This window comes from Pinus tabuliformis, chromosome J (genome assembly GCF_031772625.1).
Source record: "Pinus tabuliformis cultivar Carrire ecotype Pingquan chromosome J, CPIR1, whole genome shotgun sequence".
Taxonomy (NCBI): domain Eukaryota; kingdom Viridiplantae; phylum Streptophyta; class Pinopsida; order Pinales; family Pinaceae; genus Pinus; species Pinus tabuliformis.
In genome coordinates, this window is record NC_142295.1 from 620,528,617 (window position 1) to 620,550,015 (window position 21,399).

The window sequence follows — 21,399 nt, forward strand, 5'->3', positions numbered from 1 at the left end:
TAGAGACCAAAGAGGCTGATGCAGAGGCAACTAGAGCTACGTAGAGGCAGCAAAAGCTACACAGAGGCAGCTAAAGACTGTACAGAGGCTGAGGGGCCTGCGTGGGTGACGTAGAGGGCCAGAGAGTTGATGCAGAGGGCCAGAGAGCCGACGCAGAGGCTTCAGGAGCTACGCTGAGGCTAGCAGGGCTGATGCAGAGCCAAGAGGAAGCGCCAGAAGGATTTTTGTGGGGCAGACTAGAGCTGAGAGGCTAAATATCTATCTCTGAGAAGAGGCATTACTGTCGTGTAACAAGCTCTGTTGGGTGAGCCATTTCTAGCACCCTAGTTGTACTCAAGAATCTGCATAATAATAAAACCCTCAGAACTGCTGCATTGGTTTTCCTGCATTGGGTTTTTCTGAGGACGATTGTCCAAAAATAACGGTGTCCCTTGTGTGTTTGTTTCAGTATTTCAGTTGTTGATCTGTATATGAGTTAAGGCTGCATTTGTGTTTATTTCAATATTTTTATTTATAAATAACTTGTTAATGGAATGAACAAGTAGGAGAAATTAAACCAGATAATGCAGTAGGGATTTCTAATGTGTTAGACTTAGAAATTTCAACAGGAGTTAAATGGAATGATCAAGTAGGAGAAATTAAACCAGATAATGCAGTAGGGATTTCTAACGTGTCAGACTTAGAAATTTCAACAGGAGTCCACTGTGTGCAGCGGGTCCCTCAAACAGAGTCTCAAAGTTGTGTTCATACATCTACTGCTACAATTGTGATTATCTCAAGCTTGATGAGGTTGATGTGGTAATAGATCCAAAGGATAAAGATATTTTGACTGCATGATTTGGTGGATCTGGGGGTCAGAATGTGAATAAGGTTGAAATTGCTGTAGACCTTTTCCATATGCCAACATGAATTCACATATTTTGCATTGAAGAAAGATCTTAGCTTAAGAACAAAACTCGAGTTGTACAAGTACTCCGAGAAAAATTGTATGAAATCAAATTAAGAGAGCAACAATAATCCATTAGAAATCATCAGAAATCCCAGCTAAGATTGGCTGATCCAGATCTTCTATCTAATCCTGCTGAATACCAAAAGCTTGCTACATCTACAACAGAGTGTGAAGAGACGGTTCAAACCATGGCAAAGTTTGGAGCTTATTTTTCATTTTTTGGGAAATCATAAAAGGCAAAGAAAATTATTCAGGCAGTGCCCACAGACAAGATTTTGCTAGATTCTGATGCACTGGAGGCACTTCCATGTATCAATTTGGGGTCCATTGTCCGGGGTTCAGAGGATTTTACTGTTCTACGAGAGGCGGCAAAAGGATTTGGAATTCTAGTACAAAATCTACATTTTTGGTTGTGGGCTATGCAACAAAACTATACCTATTAGCCCAATAGACCTATTGCAATACAACAAATTGAGACGTGCCTTAATATTGTTGGAATTCCTCAAGAATGGATGCTTAACATGACGGGATAGATGAATCTGGCACAAAGATCTAAATTTTGGCAAAGCAAGAGAGTGTTTTATGTAACCCCTCATGTGCTTGAAAAAGATATCCAATCTAGTTCGTGCCTAGTTAAATGACTTGTTTGTTTGGTAGTTGACGAGGCTCATAATGCAATGGGAAATTACTCTTATTGTGTTGTCTTTTGTGAAATAATGAAAGTGCTTGTGCGGCTGCGCTTATTGGCTTTAATAGCAACACTTGGATCAAAGCAAGCAACCATCTAGACAATCATAGATAACCTTCACATTTCAACGATGGAGTATCACAATGGAAATAATCTGGATAAACACTCAACTATTGTAACTTTGACAATAGTAGGGCTAGATAAGCCACATGTGGCAAGCACATCATGCCTTGAGGAAGGATTACTAGAGAAGAAAGGACTAGGAATATGGGAGCATGAAACTAAAGGTACTGATTTGGAAGGATTTTTAAGTTTCAGAATTCTATCTCATCCCAAGCTATATTGTGGACAACTTAAAAATGGACTATGCTATGTGATTCTCCCCAACAAAGTTCCTCCTAATAGATTTGAGGCTCATGTTATCACCGGGCTGGAAAGGGTTGGGCTGTGTCAATCTTCAACCTCGTGTAACTATTTCAAACCAACTTTTAATTGGAAGTTAGCCCTTCCAATCTGAGAGGGCTCTCTCAATATACTTAAAAATTTGACTATGATAAGCTCAAAAATACAGATGGCTAACTCTGTGTTTCGCGTGATTTGTAGGTGAAAGTGTGTGAGGACAACACCATTGGGCATGGAGTCAATTAAAGAAAATCAATTACAAACAACACTATTTTGTGGAAGCTGAGGCATTTTTTGGTTTACTAATGTGAATATGGACATTTACAGTAATCACAACAAAATTGAAGGAATTTGGAGCAATATAACATTGAATTCTAAGTAGTCAAATAAGCTATGAAAATTGATAACAACATAGGAGCATGATAGGATGGAATTGAAACCAAAAATGATTCTCAGGTTAAAACAGAGTATTGTTGCAAATTGTATTTTTATTAACTGAAAAATATACAAAATGTGGTCTTCTCACATCGTTGATCCCCCTCCCTCACAGAGTCGAAAATCTACCTATTTATAGAGAAAAGATATCTTTACATATCTTGCCACCTGGGCCAAATTCGATTCATTGTTCTAGAGACCTGTTCTTTCTTTTCTTCTAACTAACAGAGTTTTCATAGGGATTTTATGTTTTAATAGAGTTTGAATACAAATACGAGTCACTTACACATAACCTATCTAATTGTTACAATAAGTTAGGAAAACTGCTTGAATTGTTGGCACTGTATTTGTGGAAACTTAGAACATCCGGCCCTTTCGAATCCTATTGTGCTGTTTCTGGGTAAAACATGTTGAAAGTTTCTCGCTGTCCTCTGTGTCTCGCTGGCCTCTTTTCTTTGCATTCTTGTTTGATGACCATGTTGCTAGATATACGCTGAAAAACAGTCTCGCTGTCCTCTGAGCGGAGGCGAAATGGACGCTTTAATGCTCATTGACCTGGGCTTGCTAATATCGCAATCACAATACAAGGGAGGGTCGATTTACCATGTTTCATAGTGTTCACCGATTGTCCGGATGCGAAACTTAAATAAAGCATGATATAATATCACATCTGGAACCAAGACTTACATATCGCCATCGGAAAGCAAAAAAGGGCATTAACACAAATTTACAGTGATTTCTCGATATGCCGGACTTGAAATTTTAAAAACCATAAAACATAACTTATCAGATCTATCGCAATCGCAAGTTGGAAGGGAGTTTGACGGAGAAGGGATTTGTGACTTGAGTGATCCCCGATTGCAATATCGCAATCGGCGGGGGGACGAAACTTTATGCGATATCGCAATCGCCGGGGAGGAATTGCGATATCGGCAGAGGAGGGTGACGAGTTTATGTGATATCGCAATCGGCGGGTGGACTTGCAATATCGACAGAGGAGAGATTGCGATTTGCGATATCGCAATCGCAAGTGGAGGAGGGACATGGGTGGACATGGTTTCGCAAAAGGGAAAGGGCCAATTGCGATATAAACTGTGGGTCCTAGCCCTTTAAAAAGAACTGCGACGAGAGTTAAAAAAGGGATGCGGCTAGAATTGAAATATTGAAACAGAAATGGCTAGAGTTTAAAAACAAAGGATGAAATGGGAATTGTGAAAGGAATGGGTTTTTAGAGAACATGGGAATTTTTCCAAAACGATTTAAATCAAACCTGTTCTGTCTCCTTTAATCTCCAAATGTAAGCACAACAACCTCTTTGAAAAAAGCAACAAATAGATGTAAAGAGCGGTGGTGAAAAACCTTATCTCAAATAACTAATAATTTTTTTATTTTTTTATTTTTTTTTTTATTTCTAGCGGTTATCATGGACAACAATGGCTCCAATGGGGATGCTGCAACCCTGTGGTGCAGCAAAGAACCAACAGACCAGTTGCCTGACCATTGGGCTGATCCCAATTTGACGACTACATTCAAACCCACTTGACCAAACTGAAAAGTAAACTGCAAACCAACTGAAGACCTACTACTACTGCTGCAATATGATATCAAACTGTTGTATAAACTGAAACTGACAACTGTAAAATGTAACCTAAAGCTGAAGGAAATGCTTGCCCAACAAGTTTATTTATGTACCAATAACTCTACTCTAACATTTGAAAATCCATCTGCTTAATTCAACCGATATGAAACCTCAGGTATAACCAATCAAAGAGTTGATCCAACACCTGGGGTCCTTGAATGTGCGTGAACAAAATCAATAGTGAATCATCTATTGGCAACTCAGAATAAAAACTGAATCCATCACCTGAGCTTATAAATGAAAGAAACTCCACCTTCATTGATGACTGGAATAGACTTACCAAACGATCTTGATAATCATGAAAAATCACCTTTTCTTGATGAGTAACACCATAAGGACTGAATTCGTTCATAACTGATAGTCTCTGTTGTCCTATGTCTTCAATTCTAAAAACATCATCAAATAAAAAGACAACAATAGATTTGTCTTCCCTTCCATGTAAATCAACGAAACCATCCATGCATCCTTGAACATCTTCAAACATGAAATCCATATTGTGTGTATCAAAACTACTCTTTTGCTTAGAAAACAAATCAGATATAACCTTTGGTAGTTTTGCTTGAGGAATGTCATCTTGAGTTTGAACACTAACAACTCCTATACAAACAACTTTATGCATTTCATCCATGTCATTTTTATGATCCTCAAATAGAATAGGTAAAACCTGTATATTCAGCTCTTCATGTAACTCAGGTTTACCTAAAAGTGAACTTTCATGCACTTTAACCGGGACAACATCATTATGATCTTCAACAGAAAAAAGTTCCTATCTAGGTAGACAACTTTCATCACATGTCACCTCCTTGTTCAGAATCTTCATGCATGTATTTTCAACAACCTAATTTTGAGGAGTTTCTTCTTGACATAAAATCTCAAAAAATGACTCATACCTTTGATTGAATATAGATTGACAGGGTTGCAAATCTTCATGGATTTCATGTAATATGACTTCACTATCAAATTGCTGATCCCTTTCATCTTCAACTAAAGAAGAGACCTCTGCTTGTTGGAAAACTTCTTGATCATCATGACAAATAGCTTGAGAAGAAAATTCATAAAGTGCCTCTAACATCTCCTCATCATCCATACATTCTACATCACCATCAATACTTTTGAGATATTGAATGAAACCTTTCCAAAAATTACAATAGTGTTGAAACAGTGGTGATGAAGGATGAGACTTCCCATATTGTCCAAAAAACCTTCTATGAAAATCTTTAAGAGAATACAAGCTCCCTGATGGCAACCCTTCATACCATATTCTAGCTTTGTCTTCAAGGGTAGCCATAAACATCTTCATGAGACAATCCTCAGGAAAATCAACCCTCAGTGTACATACATGTATATGGAATTTAACCTTTTCATGTACATGTATATCATCATTTTCCTTTTCATCTTTAAATATGGGAAGATGAGTTGACCAATCAACACAAGGCATAGGATTTGGAAACCCATAGATGTGAGACCAATCCATAGGAGCATACCTGACATTTCTTCTTATAGTAGAACTCATCTTGGAAATTCTTCAAGCTACTGATCTGTAAGCAGTGGAGTCACCATGAAGCTTCGATCTTCTGGATCTTTTGAGATTGGAGTCGCCAAGGTAATATCACAACCTTCAGAAAACTCTGATTTCTTGTTACCCTCAGGAATCAAAATGAAGAGACTCAAAGAGAATCCGGGAAAAGGAGCTTTTTGGCTCCCAGTAGACGCACCAAAATGTTATCACTGGGCTGGAAAGGGTTGGGCTGTGTCAACCTTCAACCCAGTGTAACTATTTCAAACCAACTTTTAACTGAAAGTTAGCCCTTCCAATTTGAGAGGGCTCTCTCAATATACTTAAAAAATTGGCTATGATAAGCTCAAAAATACAGATGGCTAACTCTGTGTTTCATGTGATTTTGCAGGTGAAAGAGTGTGAGGACAACCACCATTGGGCATGGAGTCAATTAAAGAAAATCAATTACAAACAACACTGTTTTGTGGAAGCTGAGGCATTTTTTGGTTTACTAATGTGAATATGGACATTTACAGTAATCACAACAAAATTGAAGGAAGTTGGAGCAATATAACATTGAATTCCAAGTAATCAAATAAGCTATGAAAATTGATAACAACATAGGAGCATGATAGGATGGAACTGAAACCAAAAATGAATCTTAGGTTAAAACAAAGTATTGTTTTATTAACTGAAAAATATACAAAATTTGGTCTTCTCACATGATCAATCCCCCTCCCTCACAGAGTCGAAAATCTACCTATTTATAGAGAAAAGATCTCTTTACATATCTTGCCACGTGGGCCAAATTTGATTCATTGTTCTAGAGACCTGTTCTTGCTTTTCTTCTAACTAGTAGAGTTTTCATAGGGATTTTTTGTTTTAATAGAGTTTGAATACAAATAGGAGTCACTTACACAGAACCTATCTGACTGTTACAATAAGTTAGGAAAATTGCTTGAAGTGTTGGCACTGTATTTGTGGAAACTTAGAATATCTGACCCTTTCAAATCCTGCTGTGTTGTTTCTAGGTAAAACGTGCTGAAAGTGTCTCACTGCTCTCTTTTCTCTGCATTCTTGTTTGATGACCATGTTGTTGGATATACGTCGAAAAACACTCCCGCTGTCCTCTGAGCGGAGGCGAAATGGACGCTTTAATGCTCATTGACTTGGGCCTGCTGATATCGCAATCGCAATACAGGAGAGGGCCGATTTACGATGTTTCATAGTGTTCACCGACTATATGGATGCGAAATTTCAATAAAACATGATATAATATCGCATCTGGAACCAAGACTTGCATATTGCCATCGGAGAGTGAAAAGGTGCGTTAACATTGATTTACGGTGATTTCTCGATATGCCGGACTTGAAATTTTAAAAACCATAAAACATAACTTATTGGGTCCAACTTAATCGCAAGTCAGAAGGGAGTTTGGCAGAGAAGGGATTTGTGACTTGAGCGATCCCCGATTGCAATATCGCAATTGGCGGGGGGACGAAACCTTGTGCGATATCACAATCGGCGGGGAGGAATTGTGATATCGGCGGATGAGTGGTGACGGGTTTATGCGATATCGCAATTGGCGGGGGGGACTTGCGATATCAACGGAGGATAGACTTTGCGATTTGCGATATCGCAATCACAAGCGGAGGAGGGACATAGGCAGATATGGTTTCGCAAAAGGGAAAGGGCCGATTGAGATATAGACTGCGGGTCCTAGCCCTTTAAAGAGAACCGCAACGAGAGTTAAAAAGGGGATGCTGCTAGAGTTTAACTGTAGGTTAAGGTTAGAGTTGAAATAATGGGATGTGGCTAGAGTTGAAATATTGAAATGGAAATGGCTAGAGCTTAAAAACAAATGATGAAATGGGAAATGGGTTTTTAGAGAACATGGGAATTTTTCCAAAACAATTTAAACCAGACCTGTTGTTCCTCCTTTAATCTCCAAATGTAAGCACAACAACCTCTTTAAGAAAAGCAGCAGATAGATGTAAAGAGCGGTGGTGAAAAACCTTATCTCAAATAACTAATCAATTTTTTTATTTTTATTTTTATTTTAATTTATTTCTAGGGGTTATCATGGATAACAGCTCACAAGGAAATTCATGTTGGATTTGTCGATGAGGATGGAGATGAGAAGGGCATTACCCATATGATTGAGCATGCCGCTTTCCTTGGAAGTAAGAAGTGTGATAAACATCTTGATATAGGAGCTTGGTCTAATGCATACACAAATTTTCATCACACTGTATTTCGTGTCCATTCTCCTTTCATGATCAAGGATGTAGATGGATCTTTATTGCCATTTGTACTAGATGCCTTACATGAAATCACTTTTTATCCAGAATTTCTTTCATCACGGTTTGAGAAATAGTGGAGGGCTATTCTTTCAGGGCTTCAAATGAGAAACATTATTGTTAAAATTGGCAACTAGGGCCAAACTCCATGTGGGTCATCTTATTAATGGCCGCTGATATTTTTCTTGGATCCCTCTCATCGAGAGGTGTAGGATTGATCTAAAGATCATCCGATTCCGATAAGTATTCACGGATATGAATTTATTAGTGTTATGGGACAATTCGTCAAGGTCGGCCAGCAACCAAATAAACCCCACTTGTGCTCAACGTTTTAGTATAAATAGAGGTGGCTTTCAAGTCATTTCGACACACACTTGGGATCTCTTCCTCTCTACTTGTCTTTGGGTTTTAGTAGGAGAAGAGATTGTAAGGGATAACGCTACCCTAATGGAGAAAGGCTCTACGCTGCTCTAATGAAGAAGCGCTAACGCAGTTAATCAAAGAAGGCTTTATGCAGTCAAAGGGAGATCCTCACCTCTGTCATGAAGGAGATTGAAGTAGGCTACCTCGTTGCCCTAGAAGGGTTTACTATATGCCCTAAACTGCTACGTGTTCAAGCCCTAGCCCTAGCCATAGGTCTAAAGGGAGATCTCTGTTTTGAGGCTAGGGCAGCATAGGTTGGAGGACTGTTTCATGGGTTGAACAAAGTCCGGAGTCTGTTGTAGGAAGCCGTGATGCTTGCTGTGCTAGGCCGAGGCCTTAGGAGCTGAACGCTAGCTTGTTTAAAGGCTAACAGATGGTTTGTATCATTGCTAGAGGGTGTCGTGAGCAACAGTAGTGTTGTGTGGTAGGCCACATGCCATACCACTACAACAAACCTAGCATGGGAAAATTTGACGGCTGTCTAGAGCCCTTACCTTCAGCGTGGAGGAGGAGCATCTCTCCTTGCCTAGTCTGCAGTTTTTGAAGGGTTGTTCGAGGACTGTTGAGAGGAGCTTAGGGCTGCAACAGTATGCCCAAGTGCCCTAAACAGAACAGTCAGGAACAACAAAGTGTCAAGCGGATTTGAAGCAGTGTTAGAGGTGCATTGGGTCAAGGATATTGACTAGATTTGGATCAGACTTGGAACAGCCTGTGGGAGCCACATGTTGGGTCAACATGGAGTGTTGAATACCCCAAAGGAGTGTGGCCTGATGTGATGAATGCTGTGACAGCATAGTATATGATAGCGGTATACATAGTACAACATAGCGCTATCAACATACAGTGATGGGTAGCAATGCAGCATAATGTAAAAAGGGTGCAACATGGTATGATGCATAGTACAACACTATGTATGATGCAACTACATGGTTGGATGCTACATGTCTTCATGCAGCAGTTAAATACAACAGGTTTATACATGGGACAACTACAATGACACTAGGACAACTGCAAGCTTGGTGACACATGGTACAACTACAACATGGGACAGCTGCAAGCATGAAGAATCATGGACAGCAGCAGCATGGTAAAGCATGGACAACAACAAGTACAGTGCAACAAGTACACTGGGACAGCAATAAGCATGGTGCAACAATGGCACTTTGTACAACAATGCTAAACACCGGGACAATAGCAACATGAGGTCCAACATTGTGTAGCACGATGAGGTGCAACATGATGACGAGATGTAGCACTATGATAGGTGAAGGAGTAACCTTGGAGAATCAGTTGAAGCAACATGTCTTCAACTAATCTCATGTATCATCATCCTAGGAGATGATCTATGCTCTTATCTAGATAAGTCAAAGTGTTGACTTCTGTTGTAAATGTACTATCTCTATCTCTCTCTCTCTCTGCTGAACTATTGAAGATCATATAAGAAGAATTGACGAAGGGTTTCCCCACATTGGGGTTTGTCCCTGGCTAGCGCCACATCTTGTGTCCTCTTGTCTTGGCTTGTCTTCTGCGATTTATATTTATGTTCTATTTGCAGTATACTTTAATGTTGATGTGATTTCTAATCTGGAAACGATATTGAGCTAACTGTGAAAATTGAAATAAATTGCTCTAGCATAGAACATACCTAAATTTAACATGGTATTAGAGCTGAGGTGAAGACAATGCCCAAGCAAGAGTGAAAGAGCAATCACCGAAGACAGTTGGGAAAGGACAAAAGGATCAATGGATTCCTCATCCCTCTTCAAATTCACCAAGGGTGAAGTTGAAGCAGAGTATATTATGGTGCAACGGAAGCTTCTGATGGCCTACCTACAGATCACTTCAATGGGAAGTCCGGATCTCAGGGTGAAAGGAAAGGTAGATGCCTTGCTTACAATAAGTTCGACCATTATGCGAAGGAGTGTCCAAATGGCTGGGACACATCTCTTGATGAAGATAACAATCATTCCAGGGACATCTTCAATGATCAGAGGAATGACAGGTAATGCAGGTCATCAAGGAAATGACCGACTCTTCAGAGAAAGTAAGGAACCCCAGGTATGAAGAATCAAATGTTGTTTCTGATAAGATAAAGATTGTTATCTTGTATTGGCCCTCTCCTTCAGATTCTTTGGGAATTTGGCTTTAGATTGTAGCGCTTCAAGGCACTCCATCAAATAGAAGGGTGCTCTCTCTAATTTGATAAAGATGGAAACAATCATGGGATTATACTTGGAGCCAATGCCACCTATCCTGGAAAGGGTGTAAGAAATGTTACCTCTCAATTGAATGAGGGTAACTCGATTCATCTACAAAATCTCTTTTATGTACCTGATCGAAACAAGAACCTGGTGTCCATTTCGGCAATGGAAGTCAAAGGTTACAAGGAATCATTCATCGATGGAAAGGTAGGTGTTTGAAAATAGAATTTTCAAAAGATGTTTTTTCTCATGTGTTCAGGGTTGGAAATTTGTATCAAGTTGTAGGATGGTCCATTGGGAATCATGTCAATTGACATATCTCATCTATAACACCGAAGGTCTACTTATGGGGCCCTACCCGATGTGAGTCAGATGGTGACAGGGATGCCTGAATTCAAGAAGAGCATGAAGGTACATGTTTGAGATGTACCGAAGGAAAATCCTACAAGGGGACCATTCCCCTCATGTAGCAGGTCCACAGGTTTGGAACAACCCGAGGAGTTTGAGATTCATGATCGAGAATCTCATGTATAAAGGTGGAAGAAAGCCCTCTATGGCTTGAAGCAAATCACCCCGAGTTTGATATGAGAGGATTGATAGTTGTCAGATGAAGTTGAGATTCACTAAGAGTGAAGCTGATCCAAACCATTGTTTGAAGGTTGTGGATGATAGACCTCTCATACCGACACCTTCTAAGAATGATTTATTTCTGATAGGTCTCGACCCTCTCACTTGTAGAAGTAAGAGGGAGTTGGATTCCAGATGTGGAATGGTAAACTACAAGCCTGTGACTACCTCGAGGATCTTAACTTTCAGAAGTTATATGGTGATGATGCAGGACCAGATTTAGGAAATCCCTCTGAGTTTAATAAACTCATTTGCATTGGTGTTCTTGGTGAAATTCCTTTCGGATGTATGTTTTGCAGTTAGCATGGTGAGCTCATATTTGGTTGAGCCTCATTGGATTGGTGCCAAGAATCTTCTGACATATCTTCGGGGCACAATCTCTCATGGATTGAGATACACTGCCGAAAATATGAAGCTGCATGATTATTCGAATGCTGACTGGGCAAGCAGTGTGGAGGATCACTAGAGCACTTCTTAGTTCTGGTTCTCTTTGGATTCTGCTTCGATATCATGGATGAGCAGGAAGCGGAAGTCAGTTGCTATAAGCACTGTTGAGATTGAATACATAGCTACGAGTATGATCTCGTGTGAAACTGCTTGGTTGTGGAAGCTTTTCAGTGAGCTGTTTGTACACATGATGAATACCATTGTGATCCTCTGTGACAACCAGGGGGGGATTCGATTGTTGAGGAATCCCGTATTCGATGATTGCTCCAGCAGATAGACATCAGATACTACCTTATCTGGGATATGGTAAGTCGATGAGCGAGGAGGCTCCATCGCATTGAGACTGATGTACAGGTCACAGACATTTTGTCAAAGCCCCGGGGAAAGGTCAAACTTGTGACTTTCTCGAATGACTTGGAGTCGTTGGGAGACCTTCTTAAAAGGGTCCTACATGTTGCATGCATTGAGCTCTGGGAGCTCTGGGGGGCTTGGGGTACTTACTGGAGAAACACACGACCATAGGGTGACTCACCCTCCCCTAATGGTGCGCTGTGTATAGAGTAAATGGCTCAACCTTCCCCTGTGATACCTCGTGGCGTCTTTGGGACAGGATGATTAGTTCTCCTGTGGGACAGCATGATTATTTTTCCTGTCGAGGCATCCTACCCATGCAGTGTGGGACTCGTGGGAAGTACCTCTCATCTGGTTAATGAGCAGGGAAATGGGGTTAGGGACCATAGTAGTACTATCGATGGACACATCGTTGTATCTATCGTACTCCCTATGCTACGATGACCTCCATTGATCTGGGATCAGTATAAGTGGTTTGAGACACTCTCTTGTGATATTGATTTGGGATCAATAAAATTGACTTCGGGTTAGTGAGAGTGATATGGCACACTCTCTTTAGATGAAACTGACTTCGGGTCAGTAGAGAATGGTATGAGACATTCTCGATCAATTCTTCTTCTTCATGGTTCAGCAGAGCAGAGCAGTGCAGGGCACTGATGGCAGAGATAGTACAGTCGGACATATGGATCAGCGGATGGAGTTCTCCTTAGTTGAGAGGGAGTGTTAAAATTGGCAACTAGGGCCAAACTCCATGTGGGTCATCTTATTAATGGCAGCTGATATTTTTCTTGGATCCCTCTCATCGAGAGGTGTAGGATTGATCTAAAGATCATCCGATTCCGATAAGTATTCATGGAGATATGAATTTATTAGTGTTATGGGACAATTCGTCAAGGTCGGCCAACAACCAAATAAACCCCACTTGTGCTCAACGTTTTAGTATAAATAGAGGTGGCCTTCAAGTCATTTCTACACACACTTGGGATCTCTTCCTCTCTACTTGTCTTTGGGTTTTAGTAGGAGAAGAGATCCTAAGGGATAACGTTGCCCTAATGGATAAAGGCTCTATGTTGCCCTAATGAAGAAGCCCTAACGTAGTTAATCAAAGAAGGCTCTACGCAGTCAAAGGGAGACCCTCACCCTGTCATGAAGGAGATTAAAGTAGGCTCCCTCGCTGTCTTATAAGGGTTTACTATATGCCCTAAACTGCTATGCGTTCTAGCCCTAGCCCTAGCCGTAGGTCTAAAGGGAGATCTCTATTTTGAGGCCACAACATGGGAGGCTAGGGCAGCATGGGTTGGAGGACTGTTTCATGGGTTGAACAAAGTCCGAAGTCTGTTGTAGGAAGTCGTGATGCTTGTTGTGTTAGGCTGAGGCCTTGGGAGCTGAACGCTAGCTTGTTTAAAGGCTAACAAATGGTTTGTATCATTGCTGGAGGGTGTCGTGAGCAGCAGTAGTGTTGTGTGGTAGGCCACATGCCATACCACTACAACAAACCTAGCGTGGGCAGATTTGAGGGCTGTCTAGAGCCCTTACCTTCAGCATGGAGGAGGAGCATCTCTCCTTGCCTAGTCCGCAGTTTTTGAAGGGCTGTTCGAGGATTGTTGAGAGGAACTTAGGGCTGCAACAGTATGCCCAAGTGCCCTAAACAGAACAGTCAGGAACAACAAAGTGTCATGCAGATTTGAAGCAGTGTTAGAGGTGCATTGGGTCAAGGATATTGACTAGATTTGGAACAGCCTGTGGGAGCCACATGTTGGGTCAACATGGAGTGTTGAATACCCCAAAGGAGTGCAGCCTGATGTGATGAATGTAGTGACAACATAGTATATGACAGCTGTGTACATAGTACAACATAATGCTATCAACATACAGTGATGGTTAGCAATGCAGTATAATGTAAAAAGGGTGCAACATGGTATGATGCATATTACAACACTATGTATGATGCAACTACATGTCTTCATGCAACAGTTAAATACAACAAACTTATACATGGGACAACTGCAATGACACTAGGACAACTGCAAGTGGGACAGTTGCAAGCTTGGCGACACGTGGGACAACTGCAAGTGGGACAGTTGCAAGCTTGGCGACACGTGGGACAACTGCAACATGGGACAATTGCAACATGGGACAATTGCAAGCATGAAGAATCATGGACAACAGTAGCATGGTAAAGCATGGACAACAACATGTACAGTGCAGCAAGTACATTGGGATAGCAGTAAGCTTGGTGCAGCAATGGCAATATGTACAACAGTGCTAAACACTGGGACAACAGCAGCATGAGGTCCAACATTGTGATGATGGGTGCAACATGGTGCAGCACGGTGAGGTGCAACATGATGACAAGATACAACACTATGATAGGTGAAGGGGTCACCTTGGAGAATCAGTTGAAGCAGCATGTCTTCAACTGATCTCATGTATCATCATCCTAGGAGATGATCTATGCTCTTATCTTGATAAGTCAAAGTGTTGACTTCTGTTGTAAATGTACTACCTCTATCTCTCTCTCTCTCTCTCTCTGCTGAACTATTGAAGATCATATAAGAAGAATTGACGAAGGGTTTCCCCACATTGGGGTTTGTCCCCGACTAGCGCCACATCTTGTGTCCTCTTGTCTTCTGCGATTTATATTTATGTTCTATCTGCAGTTTACTTTAATGCTGATGTGATTGCTAATATGGAAAAGATATTGAGCTAACTGTGAAAATTGAAATAAATTGCTCTAGCGTAGAACATACCTAAATTTAACATGATATCAGAGCTGAGGTGAATACAATGCCCAAGCAAGAGTGAAAGGGCAATCACCGAAGACAGTTGGGAAAGGACAAAAGGATCAATGGATTCCTCATCTCTCTTCAAATTCACCAAGGGTGAAGTCGAAGCACAGTATATTATGGCGCAACGGAAGCTTTTGATGGCCTACCTACATATCACTTCAATGGGAAGTCCGGATCTCAGGGTGAAACAAAAGGTAGATGCTTTGCTTATAATAAGTTCGGCCATTATGCAAAGGAGGAGATGCTTTGCTTATAATAAGTTCGGCCATTATGCAAAGGAGGGTCCAAATGGCTGGGACACATCTCTTGATGAAGATAACAATCATTCCAGGGACATCTTCAATGATTAGAGGAATGACAGGTAATGCAGGTCATCAAGGAAATGACCGACTCTTAAGAGAAAGCGAGAAACTCCAGGTATGAAGAATCAAATGTTGTTTCTGATAAGATAAAGAAGTGTTATCTTGTATTGGCCCTCTCCTTCAGATTCTTTGGGAATTTGGCTTATTGATTGTAGTGCTTCAAGGCACTCCATCAAATAGAATGGTGCTCTCTCTAATTTGATAAAGATGGAAACAATCGTGGGATTATACTTGGAGCCAATGCCACCTATCCTGGAAAGGGTGTAGGAAATGTTACCTCTCAATTGAATGAGGGTAACTCGATTCATCTACAAAATCTCTTTTATGTACCTGATCGCAAGAAGAACCTAGTGTCCATTTCGGCAATGGAAGTCAAAGGTTACAGGGAAGCATTCATCAATGGAAAGGTACGTGTTTGAAAATATAATTTTCAAAAGATGCTTTTTCTCATGGGTTCAGGGTTGGAAATTTGTATCAAGTTGCAGGATGGTCCATTGGGATCATGTCAATTGACATATCTCATCTATAACACTGGAGGTCTACTTATGGGGCCCTACCCAATATGTGTTAGATGGTGACAGGGATGCCTGAATTCAAGAAGAGCATGAAGGTACATGTTTTGAGATGTACCGAAGGAAATTCCTACAAGGGGACCATTCCCCTCATGTACCAGGTCCATAGGTTTGGAACAACCCGAGGAGTTTGAGATTCATGATTGGGAATCTCATGTATAAAGGTGGAAGAAATCCCTCTATGGCTTGAAGCAAATCACCCCGGGTTTGATATGAGAGGATTGATAACTGTCAGATGAAGTTGAGATTCACTAAGAGTGAAGCTGATCCAAACCATTGTTTGAAGGTTGTGGATGATAGACCTCTCATACCGACACCTTCTAAGAACGATCTATTTCTGATAGGTGCTGACCCTCTCACTTGTAGAAGTAAGAGGGAGTTGGATTCCAGATGTGGAATGGTAAACTACAAGCCCATGACTACCTCGAGGATCTTAACTTTCAGAAGTTATATGGTGATGATGCCGAACCAGATTTGGGAAATGCCTCTGAGTTTCATAAACTCATTTGCATTGATGTTCTTGGTGAACTTCCGTCTGGATATATGTTTTGCAGTTAGCATGGTGAGCTCATATTTGGTTGACCCTCACTGGACTGGTGCTAAGAATCTTCTGAGATATCTTCGGGGCACAATCTCTCATGGATTGAGATACACTGCCGAAAATATGAAGATGCATGATTATTCAAATGTTGACTGGGTAGGCAGTGTGGAGGATCACTAGAGCACTTCTCAATGCTGGTTCTCTTTGGATTCTGCTTCGATATCATGGATGAGCAGGAAGCGGAAGTTAGTTGCTATAAGCACCGCGGAGACCGAATACATAGTTACGAGTATGATCTCATGTGAAGTTGCCTGGTTGTGGAAGCTCTTCAGTGAGTTGTTTGTACACATGATGAATATCATTGTGATCCTCTGTGATAACTAGGGGGGGATTCGATTGTTGAGGAATCCCGTATTCGATGATTGCTCCAGTAGATAGACATCAGATACTACCTTATCTGGGATATGGTAAGTCGATGAGCGAGGAGGCTCCATCGTATTGAGACTGATGTACAGGTCGCAGACATTTTGTCAAAGCCCTGGGGAAAGGTCAAACCTGTGACTTTCCCAAACGACTTGGAGTCGTTGGGAGACCTTCTTAAAAGGGTCCTACATGTTGCATGCATTGAGCTCTGGGAGCTCTGGGGGGCTTGGGGTACTTACTGGAGCAACACACGACCATAGGGCAACTCACCCTCCCCTAATGGTGCGTTGTGTACAGGGTAAATGGCTCAGCCTTCCCCTGTGATACCCCGTGGCGACTTTGGGACAGGATGATTAGTTCTCCTGTGGGACAGGATGATTAGTTCTCTTGTCGAGGCATCCTACCCATGCAGTCTGGGACTCATGGGAAGTACCTCTCATCTGATCAATGAGCAGGGAAATGGGGTTAGGGACCATAGTAATACTATCGATGGACGCATCGTTGTATCTACCGTACTCCCTATGCTACAATGACCTCCATTGATCTGGGATCAATATAAGTGGTTTGAGACACTCTCTTGTGATATTGATATGGGATCAATAAAACTAACTTCGGGTCAGTAAGAGTGATATGACATACTCTCTTTAGATGAAACTGACCTCGGGCCAGTAGAGAATGGTATGAGACATTCTTGATCAATTCTTCTTCTTCATGGTTCAACAGAGCAGAGCAGAGCTTAGCAGAGCAGAGCAGTGCAGGGCAATGATGGCAGAGATAGTACAGTCGGACATATTGATCAACAGATGGAGTTCTCCCTAGTTGAGAGGGAGTGTTAAAATTGGAAACTAGGGCCAAACTCCATGTGGGTCATCTTAAAAATGGCAGCTGATATTTTTCTTGAATCCCTCTCATCGAGAGGTGTAGGATTGGTCTAAAGATCATCCGATTCCGATAAGTATTCACGGAGATATGAATTTATTAGTGTTATGGGACAATTCGTCAAGGTCGGCCATCAACCAAATAAACCTCACTTGTGCTCAACATTTTAGTATAAATAGAGGTGGCCTTCAAGTCATTTCTACACACACTTGGGATCTCTTCCTCTCTACTTGTCTTTGGGTTTTAGTAGGAGAAGAGATCCTAAGGGATAACACTGCCCTAATGGAGAAAGGCTCTACGCTGCCCTAATGAAGAAGCCCTAACGCAGTTAATCAAAGAAGGCTCTATGCAGTCAAAGGGAGACCCTCACCACTGTCATGAAGGAGATTGAAGTAGGCTCCCTTGCTGTCCTATAAGGGTTTACTATATGCCCTAAACTGCTATGCGTTCAAGCCCTAGCCCTAGCTGTAGGTCTAAAGGGAGATCTCTGTTTTGAGGCCACAACATGGGAGGCTAGGGCAGCATGGGTTGGAGGATTGTTTCATGGGTTGAACAAAGTCCGAAGTCTGTTGTAGGAAGCCGTGATGCTTGTTGTGCTAGGCTGAGGCCTTGGGAGCTGAACGCTAGCTTGTTTAAAGGCTAACAGATGGTTTGTATCATTGTTGGAGGGTGTCGTGAGTAGCAGTAGTGTTGTGTGGTAGGCCACATGCCATACCACTACAACAAACCTAACGTGGGCAGATTTGAGGGCTATCTTGAGCCCTTACCTTCAGCATGGAGGAGGAGCATCTCTCCTTGCCTAGTCCGCAGTTTTTGAAGGGCTGTTTGAGGACTGTTGAGAGGAACTTAGGGCTGCAACAGTATGCCCAAGTGCCCTAAACAGAACAGTCAGGAACAACAAAGTGTCAAGCAGATTTGAAGCAGTGTTAGAGGTGCATTGGGTCAAGGATATTGACCAGATTTGGATCAGACTTGGAACAGCCTGTGGGAGCCACATGTTGGGTCAACATGGAGTGTTGAGTACCCCAAAGGAGTGCAACCAGATGTGATGAATGCTGTGACAACATAGTATATGACAGTTGTATACATAGTACAACATAGTGCTATCAACATACAGTGATGGGTAGCAATGCAACATAATGTAAAAAGGGTGCAGCATGGTATGATGCATAGTACAACACTATGTATGATGCAGCTACATGGTTGGATGCTACATGTCTTCATGCAGCAGTTAAATACAACAAGCTTATACATGGGACAACTGCAATGACACTAGGACAACTGCAAGTGGGACAGTTGCAAGCTTGGTGACACATGGGACAACTGCAACATGGGACAGCTGCAAGCATGAAGAATCATGGATAGTAGCAGCATGGTAAAACATGGACAACAACATGGATAGTGTAGCAAGTACATTGGGACAACAATAAGCATGGTGCAGCAATGGCACTATGTACAACAGTGCTAAACACTGGGACAACAACAACATGAGGTCCAGCATTGTGATGATGGGTGCAACATGGTGCAGGCTGCAACACGGTGAGGTGCAGCATGATGACGAGATACAACACTATGATAGGTGAAGGGGTAACCTTGGAGAATCAGTTGAAGCAGCATGTCTTCAACTGATCTCAGGTATCATCATCCTAGGAGGCGATCTATGCTCTTATCTAGTAAAGTCAAAGTGTTGACTTCTGTTGTAAATGTACTATCTCTATCTCTCTCTCTCTCTCTCTGCTGAACTATTGAAGATCATATAAGAAGAATTGACGAAGGGTTTCCCCACATTGGAGTTTGTCCCTGGCTAGCACCACATCTTGTGTCCTCTTGTCTTGGCTTGTCTTTTGTGATTTATATTTATGTTCTATCTGCAGTTTACTTTAATGCTGATGTGATTGCTAATCTAGAAAAGATATTGAGCTAACTGTGAAAATTGAAATAAATTGCTCTAGCATAGAACATACCTAAATTTAACAACTATAGAATACAGGGTTGATTGCCAGCTGTTGCAACGACTATATTTAGGAAACAAACTAGGTAGAATATTTCTGATTGGATTGGAGTAGATTAAAAAATGGGATGTAGAGGCAATTAAAAACTTTCATGAGCGTTGGTACTTCCCTGCTAATGTGACATTGTATATTGTGGGAGATATAAATAGTGTTCCAAAGATGGTGTATCACATAGATGCTATGTTTGGGCAAACTCCTTCCAGAAGTGAGTTCTCTGTTGTACATCCTCCAAATGAATTTGGTACTATGGCCAACATTCTTGCACCCAAGTTACTGACTGCATTAGCTGGTGTTGTTATTGGTGAAACACCATCATCTTTAGTAGTACAATAATCAAAATAGTTAAAAGGGGAAAGGCAAGCATGAATGGTCTTTACCTAGAGTAGGATGTGAATTAAAGAAGCCATATATTTTTTAGCATGAATTGCTTCAAAACTTTCCATCCATTAGTTTTGTAAGATTCCTATTAACACAGTGCAAACCTATGCTAAATTGGGGGATGTCCTGATGAAAAGGATTTTCCTTTCTACATTGCACTTTTGGGTCAATACTAGATATAAGAGTGCAAATCCTCTTTTTACTACAATTGAATTATACCATAGTGACTCAGGGAGGGAAGGTTGTATGGTCAACACTCTTACAATGACTATCGAGCCCAAGAACTGGCAAGTAACAATAAAGGTTAATGTTTACGAGGTTCAAAGGCTAAAAGAGTTTGGGGTCACAAAAGGAGGACTTGCTAGATACATGGATGCTCTTATAAAGGACTAGCAATGATTGCCAATGTCCCATCTTTTAACAATTTGGATTTTATCATGGAGAGTGATGCATTGGGCCTGTTATTCGCCAAAATGGGTAACCCCATAGGAGAAAACTTTTCTCCTATATTTGATAGCCAACCGAATGACCGACTAGCCAACAACCCCTGACAACCACTATTTGACGATGATATGCCATGTTCATTCGCCATTTGCTTCCGTCATGTGCCTCTCCCCATTCGACATTAACACTTGGATGAAGGTGGCTGGTATTGAAAAGTTACTTTGATCATTTTGCAATCGGGTGCTTATACTTGTTTGTTTTGGGCATTTAGTATGGATAAAGGGGTGCTTTGGAAGATTGGACAATCTTGACTGTAAATTTGTTCTCACCTTATCAGGGGGATTAATCTTTAGTCCTAGTCTAGTGGGACCTACCTTAAGGCCTTATGGTTATAGAAGGGGCACTACTTGGAAAACCCCGATTGAGATAACATGTTCATTATCCCCTACACCATACTTGGCACTTTCCTTTAACATTACAAGCCCCATATCTCACCTTCAATCTTCGAGTCTAACTTGCCATTGGTTCTTTGGGATTTGGCACCCATATGATCACACTCCTTGAGTAGGGCTGGAAAACTATTGCCCTTGAGGTTGATGCAAATAAAAGAACGAAAAAGCATATCATGGCTACAACAAAAGAAGAGAAAAATCGAAATGTAAAAGATTGATGGGACATAAATTAATGTGTGGGAAAAAGCCTAGCATGAACTCTACCCTCAGTAGCCATCACTCGATTCCTAAGCACATCAAGAGGGACCCTTGCATGTCCCAACCCTGATGAGCAATGAACTGACTCATCTTAAGGGATAATGAAAATGCTACATCATAAAGATCAAGCTAAACCCTTGAGCTATATGCAACAATACAAAGCATTGTCGAGAGGAAGTAAAAGACGCACAAGAGGGGTGGAAAAAGGGGGCCAAGCAGGGTAACTCGTGTCTCCACGATTGCTTCCTCCTTTCCATTCATACACTCAGGATCTGGACACCCTATCCGCTGGTCTCCTTGACCATGAATCCTTTTCCCCTTGATTATCA

At 41.4% G+C, this 21,399-nt stretch overlaps 1 protein-coding gene and 1 pseudogene across 2 annotated transcripts in view; both read left to right on the forward strand.

Annotated features, from left to right (window-relative positions):
- LOC149228483 (uncharacterized) overlaps positions 1–21,399 on the forward strand; it is an 85,262-nt gene that overhangs the window by 13,143 nt on the left and 50,720 nt on the right. The window lies entirely within an intron of this gene.
- Positions 1,768–20,467, forward strand: LOC149228484 (stromal processing peptidase, chloroplastic pseudogene; annotated as a pseudogene).